The following is a 27043-nucleotide window of genomic DNA, read 5'->3' as shown; positions in this document are numbered from 1 at the left end:
CAACACTATGGAGACAGTAATAATATCAGTGGTTTCTAGGAGTGAGGGTAGGGCAAGGGATGAATAGATGGAGCACAGAGAATTTTTAAGGTGATAATCATTATGGTACTATAATGAAGGATACATATCATTATACATTTGCCCAAACTCATGGAATGTCCAGTATCAACAGTGAACCCTAATGTAAACTATGGAACTTGGGCGATTATGATGTGTCAGTGTAGGTTCATCAGTTGTAACAAATATACCACCCTGTGGGGGATGTTGATCACAGGGGAGGCTATCTATGCATGTGTGGGGGAGAGGCATATGGGAAATCTCTATACCTTCCTTTCAATTTTGCTATGTACCTAAAATTGTTCTTTTAAAAATCCTTTAAGGCAATAAATAAATAAATAAATAAATAAATAAATAAATAAAAATAGAACCAAAAAACTCCAAAACCAAATTTATTCAGATTTCGATTTTATAATATCTACCTTAAATCCTCTGTAGAAAAACTAAGAATATACATTAATAAATAATTCTCATCTCTTCCTCTGATTAACTGCTTAGCACTCAGATATTTCCTTCAGATGTCATTTTATTCACATCCCTTCTTAGGCTCTGTTTATCTCTCATGGCAAAATCGTTGATTAATAATTTGTGCACATATATAGAAGGGAAGGGGGGTCTTTTCTTCTTCCTCCTATCGTGACCTCTAATTTTTGCATGTAGATTTTGTTTGGCTTGTAGATATTATTTAAGAAGAGCAAATCTACTGCGATAACTCGTACCCCACATCATACATTATTTCTTTCTATTCATGGTCTTCACTTTGCTGGTGAGAACTCTATTTAATGTTTTCTGTATTTCTCTTTTCTTTTGTCTGGTTTACTCTGGAATGCGCCATATTTTACCTTGTGGACATGAGTTCCAAACAAAATTCTTCCTGGAGGACTGTGTGTGCGCCCTACCTAAAAGCAATTAGTTATTGCAACCCTAGTTACCAACACAATGTAACTGGATCATGCTAATTTTTGGTTTAGTAATTTACTGTAGGTTATTGAAATTGTTTGGCATTTTAATTTTTCAAAATGCTTCAAGAGGATTTTGATCACTTTATAATAATACTTTATTAAGCAAGATACACATATAGTATTATTTTATAGAAGAGCTGAGACACTGGCATGTGGTTTAGTATAACAGTGAAGGCCATGGACTCTGAAATGGGACTACTTGGGTTTGAGCTCTAGCTTTTTCATTTAACTACTATGTGAGTTTGAACAAATTACTTAATCCTTCTGTATTTCAGTTATTGATCTTGTTTTGTAATCTGTAAAATGGGCATTAAAATAGTATTTTTAGCTCATAGATTGATGCAGATGTATTATTGCTTCGGTGATTTTTAACTGTCAGAATAAAACAGTCAAAACTAGCCTGTAATAAACTTGTACATAATTACATGTAATTGCTGTATCTTCTTGCCTCATGGCTCTTTGTTGTTGAATTTCCATTATCCAGAGAGAGCTGTCCCTTGCTCCCCAGCTCTTTACTTGGACTTTAGAGAACAACAACAAAAAGCTAGCATGTATAAAATGAAGCTAAAAAGAAGTTGATGATTTAAATAAATGAGCATGTTTCTTATAAAATTCAGGAAGGATAAAGAACTCCACTCAGTTCATTAACCAGTTACTAAATGGTGTTTGCATTATCCACATGAATACTAAATGAATTCATTATGATATGTGCTATTACAGTGAATAGCAAATGAACTCATAACTATGGGCTCCATAAAAATATTCCTAATGGAGAAGTTATGCATTGTCAAGCTGCTTTCTAGAGTAACTGGGGCTTATATTGAAATGGGTGAAATAAACAATACTAGGCGCAACATTGGTTAGTTGGAGTTATTTTAATAGGTTCTTTAGAACTGAAAATACAGTTTATGTCTTGATAAAATGTCAGCGGCCTCAGATGACTCCATTATTTGTTTCTGTCCTTTATTACTGATGGCTGATGTCTAGCTTTGTCTTTGATTCAAAGAGAAAGATATAATTATATGCAGTTGGTCAACAGGAAAGCTTTGGTCTGTGATTAGATAGACTATGTGAAAAAGTCTTGAAGAGTCTGCAACCTTTTCTGCTCAGAGACTATCCAAAGAAATGGTTATCACACTTCATCAATCTCAGGTCAGTTGCTACACATAAAATCCAGTGAACCCCCTCATCAGCCAACTTTTTCTCAGTATAAGAATAAAATATATTTTAGAATTAACAGCATGATTGGTGTACCCTTGAAGTAATATTTGGATTTTATTGACCATCATAAATAGATTATGAAATCATGGCAGCAACAAAAGCACAGATGGTGTCTTATAAACCTGCAAACTACAAGTGATGAGCCTGAAGACCAGTCAGAGGGCACTCTTGGGCCATCAGTGGTCTAGAAACCACACTACACACTAAGATAACCTCTCATTTAAATGCAGAATTAATTTCTTAGGAAAAAAAAATGACATAGCTTCTTGGTTTCATGGTAAAATTAAAATACTTTCTATGCTGAATTTTCAAGAATCAACAGTTTTATAGGTAATACTAATCTATGGATTACATTTGAGCCTACGAGAGTAAAATTTAGCAAGAAGTATAAACAGTAGAAATAGAAAGTAAAACTTCACCAATGTAAGCAGTTTAACAATCCAGATAACAGTACTTGCAGGCCTACAATGCCGAAGGCATTATGGGGAATGTACAAATAAGACACTGTATTAGTCTTCAAGAAATTTTTAATGTAGTCTATCATGTACCTATTTAACCATGATATAAATTAAACTGGAATAAGACTTAGAACCAATATACACATATGCAGTGTGAATAATAGCAGCAAAATAATAGCAAACACGTACATAGCACTTTCTATGTGCTGGGAGCTGTTCTAAGTAAGCACTGTACATAAATTTACTCATTTATGATACACAATAAGCCTGTGCTGTGGGCACTATTATTATCCCCAATTTACATGAGAGGATACTGAGCCGCAGATGGTTAAGTAACTCAGAGGTAGGTAACTGACCACAGCATTGTCATGCGTTACTTCCGTGATGGAGGGTTGTTGCTGAAAAGTAGCTGCTGCATGTAAGAATGATGAGGTTGTAGAAGAGGGGAGAGCCACAAAACTCATGATACCATGAGAAAGAATTTTTGCAGATTAGAGAGATCATGGAGTCTAGAGAAGGATTTTCCAAAAAGGTTTTTTTTTTTTTTTTTGATAATTAGAACATCATGGTGTTATTAAGTAAGTGGTAAATGGAAGTAGTAGGACATGGAAGTTATTTCCAGATTGTTTCTAGTTAAGGAAATACTAGGGCATAAAAAATTAAAGATGGTCTTTGAAGCCTTTTTTTTTTTTTAAGAAGTTTGATCTTGAGGGCCAAGGGAGTAGGGATGAAATTAGTTTTTGGGTATTAACAAAGTAGAAGGAGAGCTTTACAAAATAAGCATGAAGTAGATTTAAGAGTGATCATCAGAGAAAAGTCAGTGGAGGGAGAGAGATTGAAGATAAAATCATCCTCTATGAAATCATATGCATACCTTCTAAGCTATTGGCAGCAGAGAAAACTGATCAAAAATACAGGTTTTTGATTAATTACATTGGTTGGATATCACCATTTTGTGAAGGTCCATATGGTGTGTGGGTCATCTTCCCAGCTGAGAGTTGTCAGGTGGCCAAAGGATCAACTTTATTTTTTATAATGATCCACAGAGGAAAGGAAAAGAGATAATGACCAAGATAAAGAAAGAAGTGAACCCAGGGAAAATCTTCAGGGAATCTAAGAGAAGAGTTTTTTTAAGTTTTTCAATGTGTAGACCATTTTAATATCGTGTCAATGTTTCCTGAAGAAGTTGTTGGCAATCTTTAAGATTCCTGGACTTAAAAAAAAAAAAAATTCCTGGACTTTCACCAAAGAGAGTCTTAAAACACACACACACACACACACACACACACACACACACACACACACACACATTCCTCCAATCAATATTATAAAACACAAGAGTTGTAGTTTCAAACAATCTCCTCTATTACTTAAATACTTTATATGTATTATGGTTCAAATACCTTTGATTATTCTTAACTTTGTGAAAACATGGCATTAGAGCCCGTCTAACTTAATAATGACACATTTCAGGAATGAGAAAGCTTCTAACACAGCACCTAGTAAAGTGTTGAATGAATTAAACACAATTAACTAAGATTTGACATGCATTATCTCATTTAACATTCACAAGACTCCTGTGAAGCAGATGTTATTATCCTGTCTTATAGTTGAGGAAACATGTTAAGTGGCATGCCTAAAATAACAGAGGGGTAAGAGGAAAAGCATGGTCTTGAATAGATTCTACATATCCTACTAGTATTTTCTTAGACATTATATTTGTTTCATTTGTACTTAAAATTGAAAGTGTAAGGCAAGTATAAACCTCACAGTGCTATTAAAAATTATGTTTTTTTAGTGTAATGACATCTAGAAATTGTTCACAAGTATTTTACTATGGCTTACACCTCAGCAGGAATAGCTCTCAGCACTTTCGAAGTGGGACTATTTTATACAGTCTAAAAATGCTCTCCAATAAGGCTTCTTAGTAGCACCTCCACTGACAACTTCCTGAATGTAAGACAGAATCTAGTCCAGGCGCAGTGGCTCACATCTGTAATTCCAGCAGTTTGGGAGGTCGAGGCGGGCAGATCATGAGGTCAGGATATCAAGACCATCCTGGCCAACATGGTGAAATCCTGTCTTTGCTAAAATATATATATATACACACACACACATACACACACACACACACACACATATATATATACACACACACACACACACACACACAAAACTTAGCTGGGCATGGTGGCGAGTGCCTGTAATCCCTGCTACTCAGGAGGCAGAGGCAGGAGAATCCCTTGAACCAGGGAGTTGGAGGTTACAGTGAGCAGAAATAGTACTACTGCACTCCAGCCTGGGGACAGAGCAAGACTCCATCCAAAAAAAAAAGAAAGAACAGAATCTAAATGGAAAGAAATGTTTTCCTGGGAGAAAAATGCTATTATCATCCTTTTAGTCATCATGTACATGCCATGGTATCTGAAGAAAAAGCAATGATGTGGCTTTATTGATACTGGCCTCTACTTCCCCTCCTGGAGGTAATTGACAATCAATTGTTTAATTGTTCTCAGTATCTCTTCTATTTCTACCATAAATGTCAAAATAACAGCACAAATGTACTAATACAATCATTCATTCATTCAACAAACTCTTTTTGAGTAATTATTAGTTGCTAGGCATTGGGATTATCATTTTTGGATACAAAGAAAAATAGAGCACAGAATTCATTACCTCAAGGCTCTTGTTCTCTAGCATGTGTGTCTTAGGTATTTAAACATATGTTCACAGGCACAAAATATTGCACATAGAACTTTAAAATGCATAACATAATCATATTTGTGATAACTTAGTATTATGCTCCAAACTAACAGTTGTCCCAGATTATTCAAATTCTAAACCTTTCTGGGAAGAACTGCCGTATACAGCACTTCTCTTCCATCCTCACATCTCCCTTCCCACCAATACAGTGCCTTGGGCTTAATGAGTGGCCCAAAATACTAGTTAAATTATTATTTGATTGGCCTTTTGGGAAATCTTCATTTTGTTAAGGTTTATATTTGGCATTTTTCTCATGGCAATTATGAGTTTTTGATTATCAGTTAGATTGATTTATTCTTTCATCAAACTCTAATGAATGCTAGATATCTTAGGTAGTTGCCATTGAGTTCAATTTACATCTAAACAAGTCTTGATGTTCCAGGGTCACTAAAGATGATTTGACCTCATGTCAAAATTATTTCTTAAATTCAGTAAAGCAGGCAATGTGTATATGATGCTACCCACCATCAAGCAATCTAATATTTAAATTCACATGATTGCTTTATGTTTGCCAATCCAGGGGAAGAGAAAAAAAATTGAGGAAACCAAAACTGTCTTGGTCATAGAAGGCAATTCATGCAGATAATGTCCTACCTCTCTAGGAAGCTGTGGCTTAAAATCAGATTGAGCATAGCTAAGCTGATGATGTGGATGATACTTCAAAATCGAAATGAAAGTCAGAACCTGATGAATCCCTTTATTTAAAAACAAAACCAAAGAAAGTTAAGTGACTTTAAGGGAAAAACATTTGTTTAGCAACCAGGTATGTACCACATGGAGTCTTGTGGGAAATTGGGGGTGAGAACTTGCCTTGCATAATCAATCCCCCTGTTTTAATGGATGATTATGAAATCCAGGAAAATCATATTGTTGTCTCATTTTCATCAGGGTGTAAAGTAATAGAGTGGAACAAGTGTAAACAGCTCTAGGAAAACTGATGTCTACTTTTAAAAAATTATAACTAAGCTATTATCATACAGTTTAGATGATTTTTTTGTTTATTTTGATGAAAATTACTGTATTTTGTATCCATTAGGGTTTACTCATTCCTGAGAAGTCAGAATTATGTTGCCCCCAAAGTTTATGTATATTACAAAACAACAAAATTGGCCTGAAGAGTTTAAGGTCCGTTCATGATTAATTATATTTTTAATTAGCACTTCTTATGAAGGACACATTGTGATGAGTCTCACAAATAATCTTGAGTGAGTTAGAGAGACAGAGAGAGAGAAAGAGAGAGAGAGAGTCCGTGTTCTCACCTTTGCCCCATTTCTTTACTGTGACTCCTTAGGTTTCTGCCCCAGGCCCCTTTTTTATCCCTCCCCATATGTTCCCTGAGTAGGCTCCATGAAGATGTAAAAGAAAAATAGACTCGCAGGACTCCAAAGTCACTATGCGAAAGGGAAAGTTAAGCTTGGGAACTAAGTCATGCATACATGCATAAACTGCCTTCCTTTTGTTCTCAAACAAATAGCTGTAATTTCACATGCTTACTTCATCTTATGTAAAGTGTAGATTTATTGAGTGCCAGACAAATGCAAAATTGACTTTTCCTCTGCTCCTTTCTTTTACATGTAAAATGTAGATTCACAAAGCTAATCAGACCCTCACGAGAATGTAACCACTTGTCTCATTGCTTACCCACTCTCCTTTTTTTCTTCTCCTCCTGCTTGCTCTTTCCCCTTTAAATATCGAAGCTCCTAAAACCATCTTTTGAAAAAGCACTGGTCACACATCCTGCTATGACTTGCATTTCTTCTTCCCAGGAGTGTCTTCAACCTTGGCAAAATTAACCTCTAATTGATTGAAATTTGCCTCAGTCACTGTTCAGTTTCCAAAGTTACCCAGTTCTTCTGCTTAAATCTTTCTCTTAAGCTCCCTTTAACTGCCTTTACTGGACTTTTCTACCTTGTTGTTTCTTAGACATCTAAAGTTCAGCATATTAAAACCTAATGTCATGGATTTTTTTTTTTTACATAATGATGTCCCTTTATTACTTCAAAAATAAAATACATACTTTATTAAGAAAATAAAACACAGCAAAGCAGAATTGAACATTTGAGTACTCTTTGCTTCTTCTTTTTCTCTAACCAGAAACCATCTAAAGAGATAAAGAATGGTAATAGTTTTCTAGATATGTTGAAAATATTTTTTTCTTTTCTTTCTAACTTTTATTTTAATTTCACAGGGTACATGTGCAGGTTTGTTATGGGTATACTGCATGTCATGGGGGTTTGGTGTGCAAATAATGTTGTTATCCAGGTAATCAGCATAGTATCCAATAGGTAGGTTTTCAGTGCTCACCCTCCTCCCAACCTCCACCCTCAAGCAGACCCTGATGTCTACTGCTCCCTTCTTTGTCAAGAAACTCAAAGTTTAGCTCCCACTTGTAAGTGAGAACATGTGATATTTGATTTTCTGTTCCAGCACTAATTTCCTTAGGATAATGGCCTTCAGATCCATGCATGTTGTTGTAAAGGATATGATTTCACTATTTTTTAAAGGTTGCCTAGTATTCCATGGTATATATGTATCATGCTTCCTTTATCCAGTCCACCATTGATGGGCATTTAGGTTGATTCCATGTCTTTGCTATTGTGAATAATGCTGTGATGAACATATTCATCCATATGTTTTTATGGTGGAAAGATTTATATTCCTTTGGGTATATACCCAGTAATGGGATTGCTGGGTTGAATAGTAGCTTTAAGTTCTTTGAGAAATCTCTAGACTGTTTTCTACAGTCACTGAACTAATTTACATTCCCACTAGCACTATATAAGTGTTTCCTTTTCTCTGCAACCTCGCCAGCATCTGTTATTTTTTGACTTTTTAATAGTAGCCATTCTGACTGGTGCAAGATGGTATCTCATTGGGGTTTTCATTAGTGATATTGGTTTCAGTAGTGATGTTATGGGTTTCATTAGTGAAATGTGGTTTCGTTAGTGATAGTAAACATTTTTTTCAAATGCTCAATGGCCACGTGTACGTGTTCTTTTGAAGATTATCTGTTCATGTCCTTTGCCCACTTTTTTAACGGGGTTGTTAGTTTTTTGTTTGTTAATTTCCCTATAGATTCTGGATATTAGACCTTTGTTGGATGCATAGTTTGCAAATGTTCTCTCCCTTTCTGTAGGTTTTCTGTTTAGTTTGTTGATAATTTATTTTGGTGTGCAGAAGCTCTTCAATTTAATTAGATCCTACTTGTCAATTTTTGTTTTTGTTGCAGTTGCTTTTGGAATCTTCAGCATGAAGTCTCTGCCAGGGCCAATGTCCAGAATCCTAGGTTTTCTTCTAGAGTTTTTAGAGTTATAGGCTTTGCGTTTAAGTCTTTAATCCATTTTGAGTTGATTTTTGTGTATGATGAAAGGGAAGGGTCCAGTTTCAATCTTCTGCATATGGTTAGCCAGTTATCCCAGCACCATTTTTGAAGAATAATTCCTTTCTCTATTGTTTGTTATTGTCTGCTTTGTTGAAAATCAGAGACATACTAAGTGCGTGTCTTTATTTCTGGGTTCTCTAAACTCTTCTATTGGCCTATATGTTTGTTTTTGTATCATATCATACTCTTTTTATTACTGTAGCTTTGTGATATAGTTTGGACTTGGGTGATGTGATGCCTCCTGCTCTGTTCTTTTTGCTTAGGGTTGCTTTGGCTATTTGGACTCTTTTTTTCTTTCCAAATGAATTTTAGATTTTTTTTTTCTAATTCTGAAAAAAATGCCATTCATAATTTGACAAGAATAGCACTGAATATATAAATTGCTTTAGACAAAATGGCCATTTTAACAACATTGATTCTTCCCATCCATGAACATGGGATATTTTTCCATTTGTTTGTGTTGTCTCCGGTTTCTTTCTGCAGTGTTTTGTGATTCTTGTTGTAGACATCTTTCACCTCCCTAGTTAGCTGTATTCCTAGGTATTTTATTCTTTTTGTGGCTATTGTGAATGGGATTGCACTCTTGATTTGGCTCTCAGCTTGGGCATTGTTGGTGTATAGAAATGCTACTGATTTTTGTACATTGATTTTATATCCTAAAACTTTACTGAGGTTATTTATCAGATCCAGGAGTTTTTGGGCAGAGACTATGGGGTTTTCTACGTATAGATTCATATTGTCTGCAAAGACAGATAGTTTGACTTCCTCTCTTCCTATATGGATACCTTTTATTTCTTTCTTTTGCCTGACTGCTCTGGCTAGGACTTCTAGTACTATGTTGAACAGGAGTGGTGAGAATGGGCATCCTTGTTTTGTTCTGGTTCTCAAGGTGAATACATCCAGCTTTTGCCCATTCAGTATGATGTTGTCTGTGGGTTGGCCATAGATGGCTCTTATTATTTTGAGGTATGTTTCTTTTGTGCCTAGTTTGTTGAGGGTTTTTAACATGAAAGGGTGTTGAATTATATTGAAAGCCTTCTCTGCATCTATTGAGATGACGAAGTGGTCTTTATTTTTAGTATTGTTTATGTGATGAATGGCATGTTTTGATTTGTGTATGTTGAACCAATCTTGCATATCAAGGATAAAGCCTACTTGATTGTGATGGATTAGCTTTTTGATGTGCTAGTGGATTCAGTTTACTTGTATTTTGTTGAAGATTTTTGCATCTATGTTCATCAGGGATATTGCCCTGAGGTTTTCTTTTTTGTTGTGTCTCTGCCAGGTTTTGATATCAGATGATGCTGGCCCATAGAATGAGTTTGGGAGGAGCTCCTCCTCTTTGAATTTTGGAATTGTTTCAGTAGGATTGGTACCAATTTTTCTTTATATATCTGGTAGAATTCAGCTGTGAATCTGCCTGGTCAATGGCTTTATCTTGTCAGTAGGATTTTTAAAAATTATTCTTAATGTCCCATTTGTAATTTCTGATTGTGTTTATTTGGATCTTCTCACCTCTTTTCGTTATTAGTCTAGCTAGCAGTCTGTCAATATTATTTATTCTTTCAAAAAAAACCCAACTTACGATTTTCTTGATTTTTTATATGTTTTTTTCTTACCTCCATTTCATTCACTTCAGTTCTGATATTGGTTATTCCTTTTCTTCTGCTAGCTTTGGAGTTGCTTTGTTTTCATTTTTCTAGTTCCTCTAGGTATGATATTAGGTTGTTAATTTGAGATCTTTCTAACTTTTTCATGTGGACAGTTAGCAATGTAAACCTTCCTCTTAACATTGCTTTAGCTGTGTCCCAGAGATTCTGGTATCCTGTATCTTCGTTTTTGTTAGTTTCAAAGAATTTCTTGATATGTGCCTTTGTTTCATTGTTTACCCAAAAGTTATTTGGAAGCAGATGTTTAATTTCCATATAATTGTGTAGTTTTGAGAGATTTTCTTTGTATTGATTTCTATTTTTATTGTGCTATGGTCTGAGAGTGTGGTTGGTGTGATTTCAGTTTTTCTGAATTTGTTGAGAATTGCTTTATGGCTGAAAGCATGGTCAACTTTAAAGTATGTGCCATGTTCAGATCAGAAGAATTTATGTTCTGTGTTTTTGTGGGGATGAAGATCTCTGTAGATGTCTGTTGGGCATATTTGGTCAAAGGTTGAGTGTAAGTCCCAAATATCTTTGTTAATATTCTGCCTTGATGATCTGTTTATCACCATCAGTGGAGTGTTGAAGTCTCCCACTACTATTTGTGTGGTTATCTAAGCCTCTTTGTAAGTCTCTATGAACTTGTTTTATGAATCTGGGAGCTTCAGTGTTGGATCATATATATTTAGCATTGTTTAATCTTTTTGTTGAATTGAACCATTTATCATTATGTAATGCCCTTCTTTGTCCTTTTCAATCACTGTCGGTTTAAACTCTGTTTTGTCTGAAATAAAAACAGCAACCCCTGCTCTTTTTTTGTTTTCCATTTGCTTGAAAGATCTTTCTCCATCTCTTTACTTTGAGTCTATGGGTGTCCTTGCATGTAAGATGGGTCTCTTGAAGACAGCATAGAGTTGGGTCTTGCTTTTCTTTCCAACCTGCCACTATGCACCTTTTAGATGGGGAACTTAGCCCATTTATATTCAAGATTAATATTGATATGTGCAGATTTGATCTTGTCATGTTTTTAGCTGGTCACTATGTATACTTGATTGTGTAGTTGCTTTACAGTCAATCGTCTATGTACTTAAGTGTGTTTTCGTGTGGGTGGATAATGGTCTTTTATTTCCAAGTTTAGCACTCCCTTAAGGACCTCTTCTAAGGCAGGTCTGGTGGTAACAAATTCCCTTAGTATTTGCTTGTCTGAAAAGGATTTTATTTCTCCTTTGTTTGAAGCTTAGTTTGCTGGACATGAAATCCCTGATTGGAGTTTATTTTCTTTAAGGTTCCTGAGTATAGGCCCAATCTCTTTTGGCTTGTAGGGCTTCTGCTGAAAGGTCCACTGTTCCATTTGTAGGTGACCTGCCTCTTTTCTGTAGCTGCTTTTAAATTTTTTTCTTTCAAGTTTACCTTGGAGAATCTGATGACTACGTGTCTTGGGGATGGTCATCTTATACAGTATCTTGCAGGGGTTCTCTAAATTTCCGAATTTGAATATCAATTTCTCTAAAGAGGTTGGGGAAATTTTCATGGATAGCCTTTTCAAATATGTTTTCCAAGTTGCTTGCTCTCTCTCCTTCTCTTTTAGGAATGTCAATGAGTCATAAGTTTGGTCTCTTGACATAATTCCATATTTCTTGGAGGTTTTGTTCAATTTTAAAATTCTTTTTCCTTTACTTTAGTCTGAGTTACTTCCAAGAACCAATATTCGAGTTCTGAGATTCTTTCCTCAGCTTGATCTATTCTGCTGTTAAAACTTTCAATAATACTATGAAATTCTTGTGATGAATTTTTCAGCTCTATCAGGTCGGTTTGATTCTTTCTTAAAATGGCTATTTCATCTTTCATTTATTGAATCATCTTACTAATTCCTTACATGCCTTGTATTGGGTTTTAAATTTCTCCTGAATCTTGAGGATCTTTGTTGTCATCCAGATTCTGAGTAATTTCATTCTGGTCAAGAATCATTCTGAAGCCATTTCATTCTGGTCAAGAATCATTGCTGTGGAGCTAGTGTGATCATTTGGGATTAAGAAGACATTCTGGCTTTTAGAGTTGCCAGAGTTCTTGTACTGGTTACTTCTCATCAAAGTGGATTCATGTTCCATTAACTGTGGTGACATCTGAGCATAGTCAGTTGGTTTTGTTTCTGGATGTTTTCAGAGGGCCACAGCTTTGTGCAGGATCTTTGTGGCTGATTTCTTGTCCTTGGTTTCACAGATGCATATATTAGCAATGTATTTTTGGTGTTGAAGTTTGGACTGTGGTCCAGTGGATGGTGCTTCAGCATAAAGGCCAGTAGAAAGACTCTTACTCAGCCCCATGTCTCCTCTGTATTTTCTTGTGTTTGCATCCATGCTACCTCTAAATGCTCTGAAATTGTGGGCTCCTCTCCCACTGAAGTGCTGGCCATAGATCTAGGGTTGGCACTCCCAGGCTTCCACTACATCCCTGGGGTGAGTTAAGGCTTTATGTTTCCTCCCCAACTTGGTGGCACCAGGGTCAGGGACCTTTGCAGTGGCAATAGCAGAGGACATTTCAGTTATCTCTTGGGACACCATTTCCACCCCAGAGAAATGCAGAGCCACTGCCAATTAGAATGATCAGCTGTGGGTGGGGCAGCTGTCCTATGAACCCAAGCTATGGGACCCTGCCTGGTGAAGAGCAGGATGGATGGGAGTCTCATGGGGAAGACCGTCTGGCCTCTTCTCCATATGGTGACTGCAATGTGCTGGAGGTATGAGTGAAGAACCGGCGGCTCTTTGTTCCTTCCCCAGCCCAAGGGCAGCAAGAGCCAGTACTGCTGCAGCAGCAGTGGCAGAGGAGTTATCCGTTGCCTCTGGGAACTCCACTCCAGAGAGACACAGAAGGACTGCCAATAGGAAGGTTCAGCCAGGGGTGGACCTGCTGGAGCAGGGGGTCAGGGGCTCACAGGAAAGAGAAACTGGGCTCCTGTCTGTACGGTGGCTGCAATGTGCTGGAGGTGCAAGCAAAGCAAGCAGGTTCTTTGTTCCTCAACCCAAGGGCAGCAAGGATGGTACTACTGCAGCAACAATGGCAGAGAAAGTCTGTGGGTTTTCTCTGGGTATTCCACTCCAGAGAAATGCAGAGTTGCCACCAACTGAAGTTATCAGGTGAGGGCAGGGCAACTGGGCTGGAGGCTCAGGTGAGGAGGTCCTGCCCATTGAAGAGTAGCAGAGGCAGGAACCCTCATGGAAAACGGTCTGGCCACTTTTCCGTAAGGCAGCTGCAGTGTGCTGGAGGCCTAAAATAATAGTTTTTAGCCTTTCTGTTCCCTCCCCAGCCTGATGGTAGTAGGGGTGTGGCCTGCAGCAGCAACAGCAAAGGCTGCAGTCCTGTTGGTTACCTCTGGGAGCGCCAACCCACAGAAATGCTGAGCTGCAACTAGTTAGCATGCCCTGAGGGGATAGAGTAGCTGTGCTGGGGTTCTAGGGCAGTGGCCTTTCCCTGGGGAGATGCAGTGGAGGCAAGGCCTGCAGTCTGTCCACTCCTCAGCACTGTGGATGTGGCCTCTGTCCTAAGGGTGTTCATGAGAGCCTGGCCTCCCTTGTTGGTAGGGCTATGGCCACGGGTGCCAGGGTGCTCAGGGATCCAAGTTCCTTGGGGCTGTACGTGGGCCTGTGCTGCAGCTCTGCCCAGACTCTATCCAGCTCTTCGTTTCAGTCTGGAGATCCCAGGGAGAGTCAGTTAGGAGGTATCTCCTGTGCCCAGGGTTGCAAAGGTCCATGGCAGAAGTGTAGGTCTCTGGGTTCTCTCGCTCATTCACCCTTTCCCTACAGTGGGGAGCCTCCATTGCCTGCACACCAATCCCAGATGGGTGGCTGTACTGTCTTGTTCCTGTTCGCTCTACATGGGTCCCTTGGCTTCCCTGATGAATCCCAATGTGTCCCTAACGTTGTTATTTCCCTCCAAACTTTTCCCTTATCCTGTGCTCGTGATTATTATTGAATACTTGCTCCCCAAATATCACTAGCACAATGTGTTGATAATATAAAGTTCAGTTCATTATTTACCAAAGTAAGAGAGAACACCACCTTGATAGAACTTTGGCAGTGTCTGGGAAGTGGGAAAGCAAAATTTGAACATGTTGAGACTTTTGGTTTAAGATGGGTGTTTTAATGTGGAGACTTGATTAGGATTCGGTAAGGGTCACCATACAGCTGTTTAGGATTGGTGGAAACAGCAAGGTGAGGATTTTTGATGGAAGGAATTTAAAGAATTCTAGGGTACAAACCGTTGATACTTTCCATTGAAGAGTTTAGTTGCTTCCAGAAAGTTTTCTCATACAGAATCAAGTCATTTGTCTGAACTAAATTCTCCTGGAATTGTAAAGTCTTAATAATGATGACAATAGAAAAGTCATGCTGATATTGAGCATAAGTTAGGTTTGGAGGTGGAAGTGGATAGTTGCCATCCACATTGATATGGCACTTCTAGTTTCCAGAACAGGCAGACAATAAATTTCTGTTATTTTGAACCACCCAGTTTGTAATACTTTGTTACAGCAGCCATAGGAAACTACAACTAATGTTAATGAAACAGGTGTCTACACATTTTTTTAACAACAACAAAAAGATTACCTCTTATTAAGAATGACCACAAAATCATGAAACTGGATTCTTTCAACATGTATCTATTGAGCACACACAATGTCCAATCTGTGTGTGGAGGTACATGGTTTGTGTTCTCCTTATCTACAAACTTGCTTTAAACAACTGGGCAGCTGATGGCTATGCGAATGTACACTTGCTTCATATATTCACTGTTTAAGCCTTAATAACATTAGACCTCTCTTGCAATTTGTTAGAAGAATTCATTCACAAATTATCATTGCTAATAAAAATTCCTTTTAAGACATATTTAATTGGATGATACTTACCTTGAACACCTAACAGTGATTTATATACAACCCCATTTGTGATCTTCTCCATGCACAACTCTTTGATCCCCCATTTACTTCAGGTACCTAACTGTATAAAACTATCCATGACACTCTAGGGCACTGCTTTACCTGTATTTTACATGGGCATTTTCCGTGATTGGCTGAATAACCTTTGAAAGCAGTTTTTAGCTTACTAGCTGCAGAACAGACAATAGGAGCTTATTAAATACATGTTGAAAGAATCCAGTTTGATGACTTTGTGGTTATTCTTAATAGGAGGTAATTTTTTTTTTGGTTAAAAAAATGTGTAGTGACCTCTTTCATTAACATTAATTGTAGTTTCCTATGGCTGCTGTAACAAAATATCACAAACTGGGTGGTTCAAAAAAACAGAAATTTATTGTCTTCCTGTTCTGGAAGCTAGAAGTCCAAAATCAAGTTGTTCGCAGGACCATGCTACTTCTGAAACCTGTAGGTTTGCCTCCTCCTAGCTTTTGATAGATTGCTGGCAATCCTTGGCATTCATGAGCTTGCAGCTGCATAACTCCAATCTCTGCCTTTGCCACCACATGGCATTCTCCTTGTGTGTGTCTGTCTTCATGTGGCCATCTTCTTACATTGTCACCAATCATATTGGATTAGAGGCCCACTCTACTCCAGTTATGACCTTGTTTTAACTTGACTGATCACATCTGCAATCAGCCTAGCTCCAAATAAGGTCACGTTCTGAGGTACTAGTATTCTGAGGTACTTTCATGTATCTATTTTTGAGAACCAATTCGACCTATAACACTGACTTATAGGATTCACTTTTGAACTAGAATGACAAATTATTGGCACCTAGTGGGTGCCACAAAATGATATTCCTTTCCTTCCTTCTTCATGCTGGGTTATAATTACAGTGACTATTCATGACTGATTTCTGTCTATCCCGGTGCCTTTATGCTTGTCAGAAAGTGTGCACGCAATGTGGTGAAAATTGGGTCACCCAGTTACCTGTTGATCCTCATCAACTGGCAGGTGATTTCGGAGAACCTGGGCTTTTTAATGCTATTTGGTGATTTTGCTTAGAGAACCATCGGTCTGCCCCTCATGCAGTATGTAGCCACTGCTGATTTCTTTCTTTGTCATTTTTTACAGTCTTGCTGCACTCCCTCCTACACCACACCACAATATGCTTTTGTGCAAGGAGCCAGCTCACTTCAGGGAGAGGAGAGGCGTCCAGCTGCCCATGGACCCCACCAGCACCAGCTCTGACATAGGAGGGGAAACAACCCCGAGAGGTGCGAAGTATTCTAAGTTATGGATGTTCATAGAAGGGTAGTTTGTTTTATTTGTAATTCTTTACTTTTGGCTGTGCTTGCCTCCTGCCAGATTTCTAACTCCCTTAACATTTAAGATTGCCAAATCAGGCCATCTGTAAACATGAAAAGTTGTAAAACCGGGGTCTTTCACCAAAGTGATAGTTTTAATATTCTGAACAGAAGAAAAACTAGTATTTTAGGTCTGAAAGTCCCAAATAATATAGTTTGGAGTGGTTATAGCTTCTCCACCCTTTGCAATTCTCGGGGTTTTCTGAATGTGGGTGGATCTTGGTTTGAGGGCCATCTTTTTCTTTCTCTCTGTCAAGAATGTGCTTTGGCAACCATTGGAGAAGCCCAGCACAGCTTTTGTGAGCCAGAAAGGTTAAAACTGAGCTGACAGGACAGCCCCAGCTCTCTGCTGTTGGTGAGTTATTCTGTTTATTCTACATATGTTTCCTTTTAATTAAAATGTCATTTTTAATTAAAAATGAAATGTCAAGAAGGAAAAAAACTTGGCAAAGTCTGGATTATTGCAATGAATGCAAGCAGGAAAAGTCAGTAGAGAGAAATAACTTTAAAAGGATGAGACAGTATCTTATTCACCATTTTGGTTAAAAAGAAACAAAACAAAACAAAACAAAAACAAAAAGAGCCTTGGAGGGTTTTGAATGCTCCCTGCTGTTCATGGCAGACACACACACCCCCCCACACACATCTGCTTTATAGCTTGTTCCCATAATTAAAAAATATATATTTGATGTGTGGGCACATGCTTTAAGTTAATGAAGGATGCTGATGGGTGCCACATTTTTCATGAGTGACAGAGACACTAATGAGATGTAGCATTGACTGCAGAGGGCACCAATAAATTGTGTAAAACACCCCTGCTGGCCATTTATTTAATTTATTTTATGGAAGCATAATGCCTTATAGTTTAATATGGAGCTTTTATTTTGTTATAAAGACCCAAGTCTACAATGGAGTTTTCAAGAATTATGCGTCATTTATGCCTCCCATTTCAGCATGGCACCGATAGAGAATATTCTACATTATGATGAAATCCTCAAAGGGATGCTTCTATAGGCAAAAGCAACTGCACTAGAGTTCACATTATCTTTTCTGCAGAGTGGGAACTGACACGTGGTTAGGAAAGTGGTGGGGTGTATAGAAATCAGTTGCAGAAGAACGACAAAAGGTCGTTTTGGGATTGAATAAAGGAAAGACCAACGGGAAGTGAGTCTCTCTCCAGCAGGTAGTGTCTTCATTGGGTCTTCCATCTTTATCTTCTTATACCTTTTTTGCTCTTTTGATCATGCTGAGAAACTTCCTCTCCGTCTCCACATTTGACAACTTTGCCTCATTTTCTTTCCTGTATGGTGCCATTCTTTTCCCTGACTTAGGTCTTTGCTTATGTTCTTTCCTCTGAAATGTCATCATCCCACTATACTCTCCATGAACTCCCCGCCTAACTTCTCCTACTAGCTCTCTGAAGCTCTGTTTATAACATCAATTCTGAATGTCAATGATTTCTATCCTGTAACGGCATTCTTTTCCCTCCCATCAGTAGGTCCTGTGAATATTCTTTCGTAACTCCCTGGACTTCTTCCTTGTATCACTTACAGCACCTGTAATGAAATGCTTATTTGCCAACTTAATTTGGTTACGTTTTCTAGAATGGAAGCTCCAGGAAGGCAGAAGCAGTGCCTATCTTGTTTACAGCTACATCCCTAGCACCTGGCATGATGTCTTGTACCTAATAAATTTCAGATAAATGTTTGTTGTTGAATAAATGTTTACTTTCAGTAAAGACTGTAAGTATTTGGTTAGTATGGTTTGCTTAAAAGCAAGTGGAAAGTAGTACGGGTTCATGTCGATTGTGAAAAGGCTTTATAAACCATTGTACATATCTCCAGTTTAGCTCTCTCTCCAATCCTCCTTGCAGTCTATGAAAATGAAACTAAGACTTAGAGTTTGATTCTCATAATGGTACAGAAAAAACTGTAATTTTATGGAAACATAATTCAATAAACCTAGACTGAAAGTCTACTATGTGCCAAACAGAGTACTTGGCACCTAATGTCCCTACAGTTAAGGAGCTTTCAGTTTAGTAAAATTTGTTGAGCAAGTAAGAGTTGAAAAACATTTTTATCTACATTGGCTGTCTTTTGTATTTCCCCACCAGTAAATGTTGTCTAAAGAAAGCCCAGTTCTTACAATATATATGACAAAATAGGCCGGGCGCGGTGGCTCAAGCCTGTAATCCCAGCACTTTGGGAGGCCGAGACGGGCGGATCACGAGGTCAGGAAATCGAGACCATCCTGGCTAACACGGTGAAACCCCGTCTCTCCTAAGAAATACAAAAAATAGCCGGGCGAGGTGGCAGCGCCTGTAGTCCCAGCTATTCGGGAGGCTGAGGCCGGAGAATGGCGTGAACCCGGGAGGCGGAGCTTGCAGTGAGCTGAGATCCGGCCACTGCACTCCAGCCTGGGCTACAGAGCGAGACTCCGTCTCAAAAAAAAAAAAAAAAAAAAAAAAAATATATGACAAAATATACTTGTTTCTATCTACAAAACAAAAACCTGAAGGAAATTGAAATGCTATTCCTTGTTTACCCTATTAGCTTATTAGTATGAAAGTATTACTTTATTGAAAAATAAAATAAAATGGTTGAAATAATATTGTGTACGCATTATTTTCTGTCTAGTACTCGATTTTGCAAATATGAGTAATAAAAGTAAAGACATCTCTTATCCATTTCACTAGATTTTTTTACATTTATCTTTAAAAATTTATTGAAAAGATTCCCCCATTTTTCTTTATCTCCATGATAGTCAAGAAGTTCTGCTTTGTGTCCAATTGAAATCTCTCCTGCTTTATTAAACCAATTTCTGCTTGTTTGCACCTCTATGTCCATGGAGAACAACTGATCAGCATCCTTTATATAAACCTTTTATATTCTTGGAGACAGTAATTTCCTGTGAAATGTTTTGTTGAAAGTTCTATAAACTTGAAGAGAAAAAAGGGTTGTGGTTACTTTATACTTCATGAAAATATTGTTCCAAAGCTTTGAATGTAAAGACAGTTACATTTATCTTTCTGTGTGACAAATTAACTTTAGCCCCCTTTTTAATCGCATTTTAGTTTCATCATGATACATTTAAATTATGTATTTCCTGTCAAATGTGGTTAATTGTTTTGAAAGTGTATGCATATGGGAACTCTCTTTGGCTTCTCTTAATTTCTTGGCAAATCTTTTTGACTGTATTTTACAATTTAAATTTATAATTGTACCAATATGAATTGATTTTGGCAATTTGATTCTAAAACCTTGAAATCTAATAATGGATAACCACTAAGAAAACATTCTCATGAGATACAGAAAAAAAAATTTCATTTTAGGGTTGAGTGATTTAATTGCATAAATAGGTTTTTTAATTTAGAAAATGTACTATCCCCATCATTAATTTCAATAGTCCATAATTGTCCACAGTAGTTTAAGAAATTCCAACAATATTTATGTAACGTGAAAGGCAAAATATCACTGAAACTGCAAACATTTGTGTGGCGATATTGAGGTCAGACATTTTCTGGGATTGACAGCACACGTGTACATGGTATTAACTATCTCATAATTTCTTCATTCTTTATGTCAAGGGAGCTCTTCCTGGAAGTTCTATGATTGGAGGGGTCTCTATATACATTAGCACAGTTCTGCCCAAGGTTTCCTTGGTTTTGGTGAAAGGCTGCCCTCTTGTGCAGAGATGAGAAGCAACTGTTAAAAAGCCTCATTTAGCCTATTAGCTGATGCAATTTCTGCTGGATTCTAAAATGGAAGTTAATGCTATGCTTGGAACCTGGTACAAGTCATCATTAAGAAATATCAAGAATTTACTCTTAACCTTCCTCTGGACTCTTTGTACCTTAGCAGAGATTATGGTTCTCATGGTTCCTCTGTGTGATTTAGACGGAGATAAACTCTCACCTTCAATTCAAGGAAACAGCTCCCCATTAGGAACAGCCTATAGGGTTTTGCTCTCAACAAATAAATGATGTGTTTATTTCTAATTACAAAATATTCTGATCTATTACTGAATCATATAACTTAATGGAAAAGAAACCAGACCCACTCCTTTGCCGTCTATTGAAGTCTAGGTCTTGGCTTTGTCACCGTTGGAAGAGAAGAAACTTGAAGAATCCTTCACAATGTTAGCACTGAAAAGTGAAAAATAGAGTACCACTTGCTTCTATTGTTTTAGGTCTTATCTATCTAAGCATCTAGTTGAATTGAAGAAGTAGTATTTCAAAAATGTATATTTGATAGGTAAGATAGATTATTCTATCTGAGACTTTAATAATAAGTGTTATTTTATGTAAATGCTTTCTTGTACTTTTTAAATTTAGGGTTTTAAAGAGCTTCAATAATGAGTTGAATATCCTGTGAAAGTTGTAAGAGTGGCTAAGAACCCTGAGCAATGGTGTCTGAATTAATCACTCTGTCTCTAATGTATAACTCACAGAATATAAAAGTAAAGCTCTGATGTGATTATAGTTTAGAATTCCATAAGGTCTTTAGTCACCAGAGTATGTTTGAGCCCCACCTTTTTATTAGATAAGGATAACCTAAAACCAAACAGAGCCTCAAGGAAAATGAAAACATGTGTCCCCCCAAAAGCTTGTACACAAAAGTTCATAGTGGGACTGTTCATAATAGCCATAATAGCAAAAACATGGAAAAAACCCAAATGTCTGTCAATGGACAAAATGTGATTTATACATACAATGGGTTCTTATTCAGCGGTAAACAGAAATGAAGTACTGATACATGCCATGGCATGCATGAACCCTGAAAAATATTACACTAAGTGAAAAAAGCCAAGCACAAATGGTGTATAATGTATGGTTCTATTTTTGTGAAATGTCCAAAATGAACAACTCTATAGAGATACGTAGATTAACGATTTCCTAGAGTTGGGGTGACGGAGGAGGGGAGGAGAGGGGAAGAGAAGAAAATGGTGACAATGAACACGAAGGTTTTTTAGAGAGGAGGTGATAAAAAATGTTCTAAAATTGATTGTGGCAGTGGTTGTACAATTTTGTGAATATACTAAAAACCATTACCTTGTACTCTTTAGGTGAATTTTATTGTATTAGAATTATATCTCAGTTAAGCTGTTATTTAAAAAAACTAAAAATAAGCAAAAAAGTAAAAATAAAAACCTACCGTGTTCTGTAAAAAGTCTTTTCCTTATTTCAATGGTTGCTACAAAGTCTTTATTCAGTACTGAAAATTATTCGTATGTGTGCAGTTAGCCTCACCAAACCATTCTTGGTTTAAAGATTTTATGTCTGATTCAAACCTGCATTCTTGTTTTATGAGTTTAATTATTATGAATAATCTTCTCTCAGACTTCCCCCCCCTTCCCAGGACAAAATGCCTTGGAGGGAATGTAAATATTTTAAGTGTTGTTACAATATTTATATGAGCAGAAACAAAGAGTCGAGGGTGGTACTTTTCCCTAATGAATGCCAGCACTGGCTTTGGGATCAGATCTATTAAGATTCAAATCCCACTTACTCATTGTGAAATCCTGTACAAGTTCTCTTTGAATGTGAGTTTCCTTCGCTGTAAAATGAGGATAGCAGTACCTTCTTCGTAAAACTGTCGTTTTGTGTATTAAATGAAATAACATATTTTAAGTACTTTGCAAATTTGCTTAAACATGATAGGTGTTCAAAAAATATAGAAATTAATAATAATAATTTTGAAGAAAATAATTCAATTTATTTAAAGATAATCCTTATTTAGCTAAAGTGCATGAACAGAAAACAGAGTTAACAGATTCCTCAAACCATTTCAATGTTAATTGGGGAATTTTTGCATTGGTCTTTAGAAGTATGAATATTTATAGAGTTCCTTATTAAGAATCATTTTTTTTTTCCTTCAAAAGAAAAGCTAGATACAAACAAGTAGGGAACCATTGTAGCTTTTGGGGAATGGGCAAAATTATTATCTTGAGGCATTATTTTCAAAATAATGGATTTTACTTGTCGTAGGACACTTTTTTCTGCCTTTTCATCACAATTGCAATCAGCACACTACCTGCTTTCAGCAGCAACAGAAACAGCTGGATCACCCATTTTGATGAGGGATTACTCTTCAGTATTTATAGTAACACCCATTTCACCAAGTGGGGCCGAAAAGAAGGAAAAAACAAACAACTGACTTTTCTTATAACAGGTAACTGTTTTCTTTTGTACTAAATTTTCTTTCCTATTGCTTTCACTAGCTTCAGATTCTGAAGCTCATTTCGCCACTCAGGGGACACTTAAAAGCAGCCAAACCAACGCAGCCAATAGAAATTTAATTTTAAAAATATAAGGCTTTGCTTTGAAAATCCTGTAGAAACATTAAGCAAAAGATTAAGGAATAAAAACAAGTCCAAGAGCACGCCAAAGGTCTTGAAATCTGAACAGGGACTACATTCTAAGTCAGACATGAGTAAATACGTGTCTTTTCTCACTGATATTAATGAAATGGTTAATTCTGTTGTCATGGCAACAAAGAACAGCTGTGATAAAAAGCTAAAGGTCTACACATAATGCCCAATACAAGGTCTCTAATTCTAAAGCTGATTTTCTTAGCTACAATAGAAGTGATGTGTTTTCAATATCATTCTAAGCTTTCACATCAAATCCTTTTAGTTAATCCAATAAATAGACCAGTGGCATAAAAAGGAATATATGTTTGCACATTATAAACCTTATAAAAGAAGTTTACCTATGTCCAATGTTAAGAGGGGATCTGAAAAGTAAATATATGCTCCTTCAAAATAAAAACCTACTCTGAGTGAAACCCTAAAAAATAGAATATGTTTGAATAAGATATCAAGGTAATTATCAAATGCATTATTTTCTAGCTAGTAAGTAGAAATGTTTTATATTTGGGATAACAACATCACTGCTACTATCAACAGCAACACAACAGCAAAAATAATTCAATTTTAAAAACTCACTAGAACATAGTATTGTAAGTGGCAGAGTTTGTTCTACAGGCCTATTAATGTTGTTTATAGGTCCACTGCAATTTGCCAAATGTATTATACCAGTAATCCAACCCAGGTTGTAGATGAATTTCAGGTTCTGATAAAGACTCATGTAATATTTCAGCTTCATTGATAAACCTCTTCCTTACCTTCTTTTTGGCCCTGCAAGGTGACCTAGATTTATTTGTCTTCCTCATCTCCCTTCTGCATAGGTCTCTATGAGAACTGTCCTCTTTACTCTATTCTATATTCTTAGCTCAGGTACTCACCGTTTCTCTCCCGGATTACTGTGATCAAACAGGCCTCCGATCCATTCTCCAGCCAAATGTCAAAGTAATCTTTCTAAAACATAAGTGAAATCATGTCCTTTCTCTTAAAATCTTTTAGATTTCCTCCCTTTCCTGTCTGTGAAAAATCCAAAGTTCTTAGTATGGCTTAGAAGAGGCTTCACGTGAACCTTAGCAACTTCACCCTCATCTCCCCTGATGCCCCACTTGCTCTCTAGTCAAAAAGACCTTCTGAAGTTTTCTGAATGGGCATTATGTTTACAATTTCTGTATCGTTTTATAGCTGTCTGTCCTTTACTTTGAATGTCTCTTTTTGCTTTTCCATGTAATGTTTTCCAATTTGTAGTTGTAAATTTAACTCACATTTTCAAGGGTGAGCAATATATTGCTTTATATATAATAGTTTTTAAAAAGGTCAAAATTAAAATATTCCACAAAGAAATTGTAGCACAGTCATAATATCAAGTCATTATATACCACTCTAGAGATACACATGTAGTGATATAAAAACTATTTGTTGCTCTCTTTTAAGGTTATTATTGGGTTAAAATCAGTATATTCAAGGTGATTCAATTTTTAAAAAATTAACTTTATTGATGTGTAGTTTACATACTATAAAATACTGACATTTAAAAAGTACAGTTTGATGGTTTTTTAAAAAGTGTATACTACCATGTAACCACAATCACAATCAATATATAGAATATTTTCATTACTCAAAGGTTCTGCTATTCCCTTCTGCTATTCCCTCATGTTCATCCTTGGCCCCAGGCAACCACTGATTTGACTTCTGTCACTATAGGTTGGGTTTTTTTTTCCTGGAGTTTCATATGAATGGAACCATAAAGCATGTTTTTTTTGTGTGTCTGAATTTTTTCTTTTAGCATAATGACTTTTAGATTCACCCATGTTGTCCTGTGTACCAGTAGTCCCTTTACTTTTATTGGTGAGTAGCATTCGATTTGGACATTCAGTAATTTATTCACATGTTGATGGATGCTTGGGTCACTTCCAGTTTTGGCCTATCATGAATAAAGCTTCTATAAACATTTAAGTACAAGTCTTTGCATAGACATTTGTTTTCATTTCTCCTGGATAAATATGTAAGAGTGGAATTGCTCAGTTGATTGGTGTCTTAGTCCATTTGGGCTGCTATAACAAAAATACTATAAACTGGATAGCTTAAAAAACAAACATTTATTTCTTACAGTCCTGGAAGCTGGGAAGTCGAGATCAAGACACCAATAGATTTGGTATCTGGTGAGAGCTCTCTTTTTAGTTTGTAGATGGCCATCTTCTTGCTGTGGCAAGGGACAAGGGGGTCTCTCTGGGGTCTCTTTTGTCAGAGCATAAATTGCATTCATGAAGGCTGATATGGTTTTGCTGTGTACCCATCCAAATTTCATCTTGAATTGTAGTTCCCATAATCCCCATGTGTTGTGGGAGGGACCTGATGTGAGGTAATTGAATCATGGGGTGGTTACCTCCATGCTGTTCTCATGATAGTGAGTCACTTGTCATGAGATCTGATGGTTTTATAAGGGACTTTTCCCTTTTGCTCAGCACTTCTCCTTGTTGCTGCCTTGTGAAGAAGGGCACGTTTGCTCCCCCTTCTGCCATGATTGTAAGTTTCCTGAGGCCCCCCTAGCCCTTTGCAACTGTGGATCAATTAAACCTCTTTCCTTTTAAATTACCCTGTCTCAGGTGTTTTCTCATAGCAGCATGAGAATAAACTAATACAGTAAATTGGTACTGGGGTGTGGAGTGCTGCTGTAAACATACCCCAAAATCTGGAAACGACTTTGGAACTGGGTAATGGGCAGAGGTTGGAACAGTTTGGAGGGCTCAGAAGATGGGAAGATGTGGGAAAGTTTGGAACTTCCTAGATACTTGTTGAGTAGCTTTGACCAAAATTGTAATAGTGATATGGACAACAAAGTCCAGGCTGAGGTACTCTCGGATGGAGATGAGGAACTTGTTGGGAATAGGAGTAAAGGTCACTCTTGCCAGGCAAAAAGACTGGCAGCATTTTGCCCCTGCCCTACAGGTTTGTGGAACTTTGAACTTGAGAGAGATAATTTAGGGTATCTAGTGGAAGAAATTTCTCAGTGGCAAAGCATTCAAAAGCACGCAGAATATAAAAAATTAGAAAACTTGCAGTCTGGTGATGCAGTAGGAAAGAAAAACCCATTTTCTGGAGAGAAATTCAAGCCAGCAGCAGAAATTTGCATAAGTATCAGGTAGCCAAATTGTAATCACCAAGACAACAGGGAAAATTCAGAGGCATGTCACAGGTCTTCATGGCAGCCCCTCCCATCACAGACCTGGAAGCCTAGGAGGAAAAAATGGCTTCATGGGCCAGGTCCAAGGCCCCCGTGCTGTGTGCAGCCTTAGGACTTGGTGCCCTGCATCCCAGCTGTTCCAGCCATGGCTAAGAGGGGCCAAAGTATGGCTCAGGCCATGGTTTCAGAGGATGCAAGCCCCAGACCTTGACAGCCTCCACGTGGTGTTGAACTTGCATGCACCAAAGTCAAGAATTGCGGTTTGGGAAGCTCTGCCTAGATTTCAGAGGATGCATGGAAACACCTGGATGTCCAGGCAGAAGTTTTCTGTGATGGTGGAGCCCTCAAGGAGAACGTTTGCTAGGGCAGGGTGGAAGGGAAATGTGGGATAGGAGCCCCTACACAGAATCCCCAATGGGGCACTGCCTAGTGGAGCTGTGAGATGAGGGTCACTTTCTTCCAGAGCCCAGAATGGTAGATCCACTGACAGCTTGCACTGTGCACTTAGAAAAGCTGCATATACTCAATGCCAGCCCATGAAGTCAGCTGGGAGGGGGATGTACCCTGCAAGGCCACAGGGGCAGAGCTGCCCAAGGCCATGGGAACCCACCTTTTGCATCAGTGTAAGCTGGATGTGAGACATGGAGTCAAAGGAGATCATTTCAGAGTTTTAAGATTTGACTGCCTCACTGGATTTTGGACTTACTTGAGTACTGCAGCCCCTTTGT

This window comes from Macaca fascicularis, chromosome 1 (assembly GCF_037993035.2).
Source record: "Macaca fascicularis isolate 582-1 chromosome 1, T2T-MFA8v1.1".
Taxonomy (NCBI): Eukaryota; Metazoa; Chordata; class Mammalia; order Primates; family Cercopithecidae; genus Macaca; species Macaca fascicularis.
Note: the sequence above shows the minus strand (reverse complement) of the source record.